The sequence below is a fragment of the Varroa destructor genome, unplaced genomic scaffold (assembly GCF_002443255.2).
Source record: "Varroa destructor unplaced genomic scaffold, Vdes_3.0 BEIS01000003.1, whole genome shotgun sequence".
Classification (NCBI taxonomy): Eukaryota; Metazoa; Arthropoda; class Arachnida; order Mesostigmata; family Varroidae; genus Varroa; species Varroa destructor.
The window spans coordinates 30,939,767-30,950,846 of record NW_019211456.1 but is presented as its reverse complement, the minus strand read 5'-3'; the positions used below and the strand labels follow the sequence as shown (position 1 = coordinate 30,950,846).

The 11,080-nt window shown below is 38.3% G+C and overlaps 1 long non-coding RNA gene across 2 annotated transcripts in view; it reads right to left on the bottom strand.

Annotated features, from left to right (window-relative positions):
* Positions 1-5,825: 5,825 nt before the first annotated feature.
* The window catches only part of LOC147756808 (uncharacterized), a 76,831-nt gene continuing 71,576 nt past the window's right edge, over positions 5,826-11,080 (bottom strand). Inside the window, exons 1-3 of one of the 2 annotated variants that reach the window (XR_015324136.1) lie at positions 9,073-9,308; positions 7,043-7,145; positions 5,826-6,456 (exon numbers count right to left, since the gene is read on the bottom strand). This is a non-coding gene — a long non-coding RNA (uncharacterized LOC147756808). Of the gene's footprint in view, positions 6,457-7,042; positions 7,146-9,072; positions 9,309-11,080 lie in introns of those variants that run through there. The other variant, XR_015324135.1, reaches the window with a different exon arrangement.

Below are 11,080 nucleotides of genomic sequence, written 5' to 3'. Positions count from 1 at the left end.
ATAATTACGTTAATCTCTGAAAACCAGTAAACAGTTTTTTTACCATTTTATTAACGCTACAAGCCGTATCCTTTGCAGTTTCATAGCTGAACGCAGTTAATGCAACCGCTGCACTGCTGTTTTGTTCTGAAGGTTAAAGTGACATCCCTAGGAGGTTCCTAAGACCTAATGCATATCATTACCAGTAAGGCTGAATTATTTCGAAGGTTTTGAGTGTCCTGAAACCCTCGCTGATTGCCTTAATTGTTAGTATCTTCGTTCCGAGGCAAAAACATAATACTGCAATATAAAGAGAAGACAAGCGTTACTATTGTCACTATAAATACCTGAGTCGTATCATTTGTCATTTGCCTTTCGATTTGCTTTTTTAATCAATATTATATCTTAGGTCTGACAGCACGAAAATGCTGCTTTGTAGGAAATTACCAGCTCAGGGCTACGTTCTGTCAGCAGTACCGAGCAGGCTGTGATGGCACATACAGCTCATGGTTTTCGTCTAGGCTAGCCATTGGGCGGGCCATTGTTAGGGAGTTACTAGTCAGGGAAAAGAATTCAAGGCACACGGGCTAGATGGCCTGTGTCAATAAGCCATCGTAAATCGGAGCCATTTTTAGCTCGATACGTTAGCTAGTTCTGTCTTCATTGTAGCGTATCACGAGGCTTAGAATAACCTTAGACTCATAATTTCGGCACGCCAAATCAATAAGTTAGTATTCTCTGAAGTTCAAAGAAAAACAGTACTTACCGCCGCGACCTGTTTTGCCAGCCAATGGTAGGAAAACTGTTAAAATGATCATTATCTGTCTATAAACTCTATTAGTTTTTAGAAGAATAAGTTTATAGAAAAATGATAAAAAAATAGTGATTATTACTGCCAGTTGACAAATTTCTGCTAGTTTAATATTAAGGAAATTATTAAAAAGGGATTTGGCGATTTCTTAGTACGCTCCACAGTGTAAATCGTTATAACGGTGCACGCTTTACCGGGTCTTTCAGCTTGACGTCGTCCAGTGCACTTAACAGGTGATTTAGATCGACCGAAACTAGGCCATCAAATAGGCAATGGTTCAGCTGTGATTAGACCAGTGGCTCACCTAACTGAGATCGAATAGATAGAAATTACCTTTAACCACAACTTTTGTTTTCCGTCCAGTATTTACTTTGCATTCCTCACTGTGGTCAATAACATAAAAAAATATATAAGTTACCATCCTTCCAAAATAAAACTGTCGAGCAAATATCTGTGGAAAAAAGAGTCTAACTAGTAGCTCTATTATACTCACTCTTTGCGTAGAAGTGCATAAAGCTACGTAACGCACGCCAACTAGTCCAATTTGTGACCCTGAACATTCTTTAGAGATTAGATAAGTGTAGTGCGTTTATGCCAGTAAAAATGACGTTGACAATTCTGAACATGATCCGAAAAAGATTGGACCTTTGCTGGTTGATTTCTTTTGAACGTTGACCTTTTTTTTTAGCACTCGTTTCGCTGAGCTTACTACGTAAAGTGGACCCGTAGCCCTTCAAAACATATGGCACATTTCGTAGACAGCTTTTAAGCTAAAACAGTGTTATAAATGCCTTTGATAGCGAAAATGTTTTTCTTTAATTTATTGCCTAATTTTGCCTAAAACAGTCATAGTTTTTTTTCCGCTCATGGCGTTTGTTGCTTTGCATAATACAATATAAGCAAGTTTTGTAAGTCGTGTTATAGAAGCCTCATGATTCAAACGTGCATCTAACTTACTGGTATTAAAGATTCTACTTTATTCCCGCGCACGTTTCAAATACGAGCTAATATTCCATGTGTGTTTACCTGCGGGAAAATATCGCTAAGGTTATTAATATCTCTGTATGCCCGAAATAGATGATTTACGTTATTGCCCATTATTGAATGATTTTAAAAGGTCTGATAAAAACTTGCGGAACTAAAACCAGACGGGTTCATATTTAAGTGGCCCAAAAAGGCATTTTTAATACATCTATACTTTTTTTTGTAAAAATTTACGGCCGTTTTGAAGGGTAAAGTCTTAATTGCCCACTGGGTCGTTCAGGTGAATATTAGTGGTTAGTGTTTTTACGACGTTCTGGATCTTTTGGCCGACACATTGAGCCCTTAAATTTTTCGAATTCAACTTCGAATAGTCCTAGGTTGAATTCGGTTGGAGGTTCTCGTATGTAACGAATGTGAGCGACACTTTAATCAGCTTACACCTAGCAATGTCACTTGATGCACGGTCACCAGTAAAATATTATTTGCGGAACAAGAAAGGACATTTGTTTAAAATAACCAGTGAGTGGTAGAGCTGAATATAGATACAATCGCGGAGAATGACAGTTACATTAAATAGACTTCATCGCCAAGAATGAGGGTCCTACTCGATCAACATGCAAAACATTTCGCTGAACGTTTGATTTGCCTAAACATAGTCCTAAAGACAATGTACAAAAATTGTGTATATGCATATATAGTTATTTTAATGAGGGTCCTCAACACTATCTAGCATTGCTACCGTCATGTTATAAACCGAAAAAGGCAGAGGAAACTACTTTAGAAAATATTAAACTTTGGTCAGTTCCTTGAATACATTCTGAATTCTTAATATTTGTTCCATTGTAATTTGTTGTAGCCAACTATAACTATTCCACGCGACCATTATGTCTTCTACGTCCTGATATAACAGAGTTACTTAGCTCGCAATCGCAAGCCATAATAGGCCAGTAATAAAATATAGACTCATTGAATATAGCACCAATGCACAGCGATATCGAGGTGACAGCTGAGGTGGCCAGCTAGAGAGAGTGCCTTATAGTAGATTTAACGTTCCCATGTTTTTTTTTTTACTTCCAAAAACCAATAAAAAAAACGATACTTGTTCTGGTACGGTTTTCCTCACTACTTCGATACGAAACGGGCTAATAGTGCCGCTCCTCTAGCACTTAGCGTCAGCAATATCTCATTGCCTATTGTGACAGATTGAATATCACAAAAAGTGTTTAGCGTATTCCGAGTAGAAAAGGGCTCATAGGGCAAATAGCCTCTATTTTATTTCGAGTTTTGAGGCTACCTGGACACAGAGACCCGGATATGTAAACAGACCTAACAGAACCATTGCTGCATCCCAACAGCGCTCGTGTGTCAGCCAGCTCAGATACGGCGCGAACAGTCGAAAGGCACCGTGTTCCGTCCTAAACAAAGTAGCCACTCTCTATTGCTCTCAGGGCACAGGCACTTGAAGCTTATACTGGATAACTACTCACTACCAGCGGCGTACAATTTTTACTTCTATCAAAATCTTTATTGGCGTATTAGTGTTTGTTTTTCGTTTCCAATAGAAGTTTCGTGATTGGCAGCCACAAACCCACATTGACGCTTAACGACTCACTTGATTCAATGTCGAAAATAACGGCGGATTCTGATGCCCATTTGGGACATGAACTGTAAAACTCCTTTCATTCATCCTCCCATTCATGGGGAGTATATAAGTTTGATTGTGTTGAAGGTTGTTTTATTGCGATTGAACGCGGTTGACCTTTTTCAACCGCGTATCAAAAATACACCTTTGGGAGGCGATCGTACATAGTAGATCCTTGATCGTTTTTCTCTTGGTATTTGGTTTTCATGGTGTGGCGCTTCGTGCTGCATAAAAATCGAATGAGATAAATACATATGCCTTAGCGAAGGTGAAAGATTAATTACTTTACAGGCAATACCTTTGTTGAAGTTTCTTTTTCTGGCGGATACAGTTTTAAAAATGTGAGCTGTACTAATATCGACATAAAGTTTTCCGTTTGAAGCCGCATTGAGAACATTAATGTTGCTAAATTAGGACAATTTTACCGGATATAAGTAAAAGGACCATAAACGTAAGCGGCTATGGAATTCGTAATTTCTAGGGGTCGCTTTACTTGTGCATCTGTTGAAGTCTCGTTTTGATACCTATAATGTTCCGAGTATTCGCCAACAAGTAGTGAATTTATTATTTCGGTATAATTACCAGAAGCGGCAGCAAAAATTCCCTAGCTACTCTTCGATTCTGCGAAGCGTCATTCTGGCAAACTTCTTAACTTACTAGACCTGGCAAACTTACTAGACCTGCTAGCTCAACAGCGTATCGCAACAAAAGTTACACGAATAACGTGAAATAGTGTCAATATTTACTAGCACCTAGTTGCTTTTCCTTGAGTATATGGCCCCCATACATATGTAGCCAAAGCTACACGGCTCTCGGAGTGAAGGGATCAGCTAATCCAATAAATTACTACATTGACTTGTAAGAAGTCATTTGCTGATCTGTATATTTACACGTTTAGTACATCCGTACTTATCATTTACGTAACGCACCAGAGATGCTGGCCTATAGAGATAAACGAGCTTAAATCTAAGGTTGAATTTAAAGTAGGAGATCCCTGGTGGTCGCCTCAAAATAGTTGGTGAAACATTGTGGAAATCTTAAATGATAAAAGTGGATCATCAAATGATAATTTATAGTGTGTTGGATAAATCAAAGGCACCAAATATATTGCTATAGTAAACGTTATCGTCGTTTTAAATGGCTATTAAAACAACGATTTCTCTTAGGCAAATAACAGCGCTTGCATTGATACGGCCGCAAACATCTGCTAATCGTTACGGCGTGAGGAGTAACCTACCGTGAATCCCCTTTTGATATGATGCTGCACGTTTTCAATCGGATGAATTGTCATGATGTTGTAGAGCCTCATAGAGAGAAACACACTTTGGCGTAGGACCTGGTGGCTTATCATACGTGAGTTCATTTGGGAACGGATCTCCTCTTTAGAGCAGCGTTTTCGTTTGAATTACTTCACTGTTCGTCGTTTCTTCAGATTCCGTTGACGATATCTAGGGCAGCTGCACAGCGTTTATAAATTACGACCTTCCACCATGTCTGATGTTTGACTTGCCGTATTGCACAACTCTCGCAGGATCTTTCATCGGAATGCCTATAGACGCCTGTAGATCTCGATACCACGATAGAGGGTCCTTAAGAACACAGTGACCCCATGCTCTGAGATATCTGAGAAGCCGTTGCAAAGCGGCTTTTTTGTCGCATAGTTAAATGATCCGATTTGGTCGCTACGTAGGATGGTTTTTATTTATTTCCTAATTTTCTTTATGACAAAGTTACCTTATTTTTAACCTTGTGGGCTTTATTGTCAATAACATACTTCGGTCTTCCCACCTACTTCTATGGCGGTCGTTTTTCTTCTATGAGTCTAGCTATTGGAGCCGTGAAATCTTATGATAACCCTATCACGAATTTATTCATAGTCAGAAATCATTGAGGTTCACTTAAACATCGTTGTCATTGAGTAGATGTGAGTGCCAGAAATTGCTATACCCAATCAATTATGTCTTTCTATGAACGGAAGAAATGGCAATTCTGTATCTAAACTGTACGTAATGACTCGAGTGCTTATACATATAGCAGCCAGCAGCTGTTGTACCACACGCTTCAATAAGTGCCTTCCTCTCCACAGCGGTTTAAAAATATTTTTCTAGGGACATGTACTATTATTAGGAGGAAGCGGCAGAAATTAGGAAAATTTTGACATAGAAAAACCGCACGCAGATAATTAGTGCAGGTGCGGTATCGATCAAACTCGAAATACCTAGGTGCCCCTATTTTATTGGCCAATGGCTGCGTGCGCATGAAGAGATGAAAATATGGCATTTGTACATGAACTCATAAATGCAATTAGAGGAACATCTGACCTGTTACGTTTTCTGGATGACACGTACTCCTAACGACACGTACAACAGCCATGACGATGCACAATGAAAACGAAGAGTAAGTGCTCTTTCTTTATTTTTGTTTCGTACGAGTTATCGATGAAGTACAAAATTTAAATTTTCTTTCAATCGAAAACAACTTTGCCATGTTATTCAAAGTACGTTTTTAGCGACACAGACCATATTTAACCTTGCTGACTCTTTTGTTATTAAATAAAGTGAATAAAAAAAAATGAATAAGCCATTGATTAAATTTATTTCAAGTATCACACTTAAGCCTTATTAACTTTTAGTTGAGTAGTAACGAGACTATCAGATATCAATAGGTTTATTTATAAAGTCTGCCTTAAGCGACTGTTCTTGGACATGGATACACCTTGTTTAGCGTTAGACAGCCAGCGGTCAGAAGAAATGCTCGACAGCTGTAACAGTATCAATATTGTCTAGAACAGACTTGGTCTCTTACTCATAGAGCAGTGCGTAGCACTTCGAAAAAAAAAATATATATATATATATATATAATACGATATTCAATAATAAGTGTTTGCATGAAAAAGCAATAGTACAACAACAAATGTCCGACGTGTCCTTTGTTTATCGTCGTAATTTTTCAATCAATTATCTTGACATGGAGCACACACCGGCATGGCACATGGGCCTTAAAGGGCGCTTGCAGATCGACAATACAGATATTGGCCTACCTGTAACAACGAGAAGCGGCGAGTTGTACAACAGGTCGCAAAAATACGTCACAGAATTAAATGAATAGGCCACCGTTACCAACACTGTGTTCGCTAGACCGGTCGTCATTTTGAGAATCTTCAGTAACAGGAAAAATGACGTACTCTATATCGATTATTTTACAATTTGAATATTAGTTATTTGTAAATAAAAATAAATTAAAACTGTATATATTTCGTGTATCGATTGCTATTCCGTTTTAGAAGATGATCATCGAAGCATCAGCACGGTGCCTATGACATGGCGGAAATTTGACGTACAAATCGTTATGTGAAAAGTCGAATTACGCGGTCAGAGTGAGAACGTCGATTTTCAATGTGTGGTGTAGATGCACAAGACCTTGCACATATATTATAAATATTCCATCTAGGTATAAATACACGCAACATTTGATGAAGTGCACCGCTGGGCTGATTCTGTCAAACCTAAAGACTTAAGTGTGATTTTTTGTGCGTTTTTGTAAGTGACCTAAAGCGATGTCACGTTAGCTAATGGACAGATACATATGTGCAGCAAGTTATAATTGTATAATGGTAGCGAGTTTACCTGCGAATTTTAGGAAAACATGGGGTGGCCTAGGCTCGAGGCCAGACATGGATGCACCTTGTCTAGCGTTAGACAGCCAGCGGTCTGAAGAAATGCTCGACAGCTGTAACGGAAAAGATGCCCGAAACATTTATAAACATTAAAAGTGGTCAATTGAGTAATTTTCCTTGTTGTTATTATTATTACTACAAGGGTGTAATAATTTACAACACTAAAAAATTACATCCTGTTCCAAATTATAGAGAGAATTTTTCGCGTGATATATTCAATTGGAAATCCTCTTCTATCAGCGGCTACGTTAATTCTGCTCCCTACACAAACTATGGCCGCTGCAGACATTCGACGTTTATTCGTTATGGAAAAGGATAGAGCATGGCTTTAAAAATGCAGTTTCGAAATTATCCCAGTGGTAACTTCGTTAGCGGTTGAGATGATGATTTCATTCATATTTACCGTGCCTGGCCACAGCCACTGCCATCAAAGCAGTAGTAAATTTCTGTGACGGAGACAGTTGTAGATAGGATTTGATTGACGTATGTTGTGCAATATGAATATGAATTTCGTCATGAGGGCAGCGGTCGCCGTCCACGTTTCGGTCATGATGCCAGAGTCCGGCTACAGAGGGAAATAATTCTACATTGCCAATTCGCTGAGCCCAAACATTTATAACCCGTGACCAACATTCCTATTGTTCATTTAATTATGTTTTTTGGATACAACGATAATAGAGCTTTTGTCAGCGCTGCTTCGATTCGAAATAGAAGGCGGACAATAATTATGTATGTAGAAGTCGTCATTCCACGACTAACTTCACGTTCCAGTTAATGGACCCCCGTCATTGGTTGACTAATGAAATGGCAGAACTTCAAAGTTAATTTAGGATGGTAATGAGGCTGCAAGGGCAGAAACAGTCTCAACCTGCCCACAACGGGCATTTAGGGTACTGTCACTGATCGTAACGCATTATCTGAACAAATGTGGTCGACCGAAATAGTTCTTCAATTACATTTTATTATACATTCTCAACGGGATTGAAAAATGTTACGCATCAGCATGAGGAGATTCTCGTAACATACTTTTGCAGCAGTGGTTACAAGATCAAATAAAATCGACTGTAACATGCTAAACTTATGCCAGAATACATTAGATCGTGCGTTGCGAAAGTCTACATCGTCATAAGTGTTACATAACTGTAAAAGGCAATATTGTCCAATGTAAGTCAACGATAGAATATTAATGAACCTAGCCCTAACGGGACGAGTAGCGATACATGCTTTTGTCAAATAAATGTATCTGGTGACACATTTTTACATAGGGTTCACACTGAAGTTCGGCTGCTATAGCCAAATTTTGGGGAGGTTCTCACAAACAGCTCTGAGGCCAAAGCTGCCATCTTTTTTTTTCTCTGTTCGTCAGAGATAGAATGCTGTCATCGCTGGTATTCTGCTATCAAACAGAGTAACGAATAGTGATCCGAAAATAGTCTTCTCCGAATGACCACAAGTGCATACTTGCTTGCGTAATACCTGATTACTAGTCGTACTTGCTCGTAGCAAGAGTGTTGTTATTAAGCTGCATTACCATACGTTAATTGATAAATATTCTACACACTTACGTATTTTTCTACCGTTAGCTTACCAATGGCACTTTACAATGTGTGCAGCTATGTCTATAAAATGAGAGAAAATAAATAACAAAAGTGGTAATTCTTGACGTAAGTTTTCAATAAACTGCTCATCACTCGTTCATGCAACATAAGTTGGTGAGCGACAAAACATTCAGACTATACCTTTGAAATCAACCACTGGAAGTTAAGTCTTCGCCATAGAATCATCATACATTTTCTATGTTGATCTCTTCGAACACTTTTTGTAGTGAGCTACGTGATTTACATGCATAATCGTATTATGATAGAATTCGTACTTTTGCGGCCTGAAACAGGTGTCAAATGATGGCCTTTTGACACAGACGAGCTCAAAGGGACTTTGGAGCAGCCAGCCACTAGAATAGGAAGCAACGTTTTCACTCACGTTTTGCCGACTTTGAATACAACTAAAGTTCCCTGTACAGCGTATAACGAAGTCCAGCTCCACTTTTCTATTGTGCAGGCTAAGGCCGAAAGCATATCTGATCCTCAAACGTATATCGACCACGAATTATTGATGAGTCTATTATTTATATGTATGTAAAAGGGTCCGATATTAACTGTTGTCGTCAACTGTCAGGACCAAATGGGTATAACTCAATGAGTTGTGCTGTACACTGAGGCATGTTCAGCTGGCAAGCGTTTAGATCATAGCGGGACGAATGATGCAAGCAAAAAGACATGCACAAAAAAATGGCGAGGGAGTTGCTGAAAACTGCAATTAGTGGCCTTAGGTCAAACGATAGGCATCAAACGTTGAAAGTGGGTGATGCACTGAATAAGCCTATATACCTTTGTATTCCAATGCGCTTAGTAGCTGTTAGCTGTCGGGTAGTGAAAATAACCGGGATTCAGAAAATCCTCGTATTCTATATGGAGTTTTGAAACTATCCACTATCGTAGCGGGAAAATAGCCTTTATAATCTACAAGCAACAATAGGTTGGAATTTCTGTTTCAACCCTCGCCAGTAACACATACTACACAGTTTGTATGAATAAAAAAGTTGTCAACAATAAGATCAATTGTTTGATGTTACGTCTATGAACGCCGATTTAGAGACCTGTATTCGAGCAGAATTTATTATTGTTATATTGTAATAGTACAAATAAACCGCTGACCGAAGTGTGTTCAATAGAAACAGTAGCGCATTCGAAGACGAAATGCTTCATTAAATGTCACAAGAAAGGTAGCTACTGAATTATTTTTTAATAGAATCGTTCCCTTTGTATTAAACTGAAAGTATGGCATTTACTTGTTATCGAGAACTGACTAAAATTTATAGAGCTGACAATCCAAACCCCATTCCGATTCTGACGATTCGCTTCAAGTAAGCGTCTGTATAGAGATGTCCATAAAAAATCGTCCGTGTTTCGTTTAAAGCACTACGATAAAAGAATATATTTCGTATTAAAAGGTCTTAGTATATATATTAAAAATGATCTTTGTATATTATCGTAGCTGAGCCTTTTCTTATTCATATATACGTTAATTGTTTTTACAAGTGACACGTGCCGCTGGGTTCAGACCAAACGTTGCTTTCGGCCTGCCGAAACAGGAGCTCATAGTCCGAGGTAGGGCGTTTTCCATACGGACCAGAAGATAGAAATCAGCAGCATTATCGGCCTGTTTGGACAAAATTCAGTTCAATAGCCGTCTGTATTCACGGACTGCTCTCGTACACAAAAAAAAAACTCAATCTAATTTACAATGATAGGTTTTTAAGACACACACTGGAGACTTCTGACCTAGTTTTATTACTCAGCCTTTCAGTAGAGACCACTTCTGACCAGCTCCAAGTGGAAAAGAGCATTTGAATGAGTCCTGTTAATGAACTTGCTGGAGAGTTACAGATAGCAGCTGCATCATATTATGCTATATAAATTGTATAAAGTGTTTGCGAACTCTGTGAGATAAATTTTCCATAAAAGTAAAAGGAGTAAGTTTCCATAAAAAGGGTACCAATTTTTCCTTGTGACATTTAATGAGATACTCTAATACATCACTATTTTGTTTGATACGCATCCATATTTCGGTCAATCAATAAATAAAACGATTTTACAGTAACAAAATTTGTAACAGTAACAAAAAAACGTTTTGGATTTTTGGAAGATCAGACTCTTAATTAATCATGCCATCAAACAATTAAACTTATTTTACATGTTCTTACAACTTTTTCTACCACTTCCAGTATGTGTTAGCGTAGAATCTTTGATCTAATACCAAAAATCATTCAACTATCTTCGCGTTTTGTTACGAACTTCTCAAAACTAATTAGTTAGTTTTATTCTAAATAGGCAAGGCAACTGGGGGGTGACACCACATTTAGCTCATGAACAAAAATCTTCGGCGGAATTTATAAAATACAAATGTAAATAGTTAAAAATTGAACTTG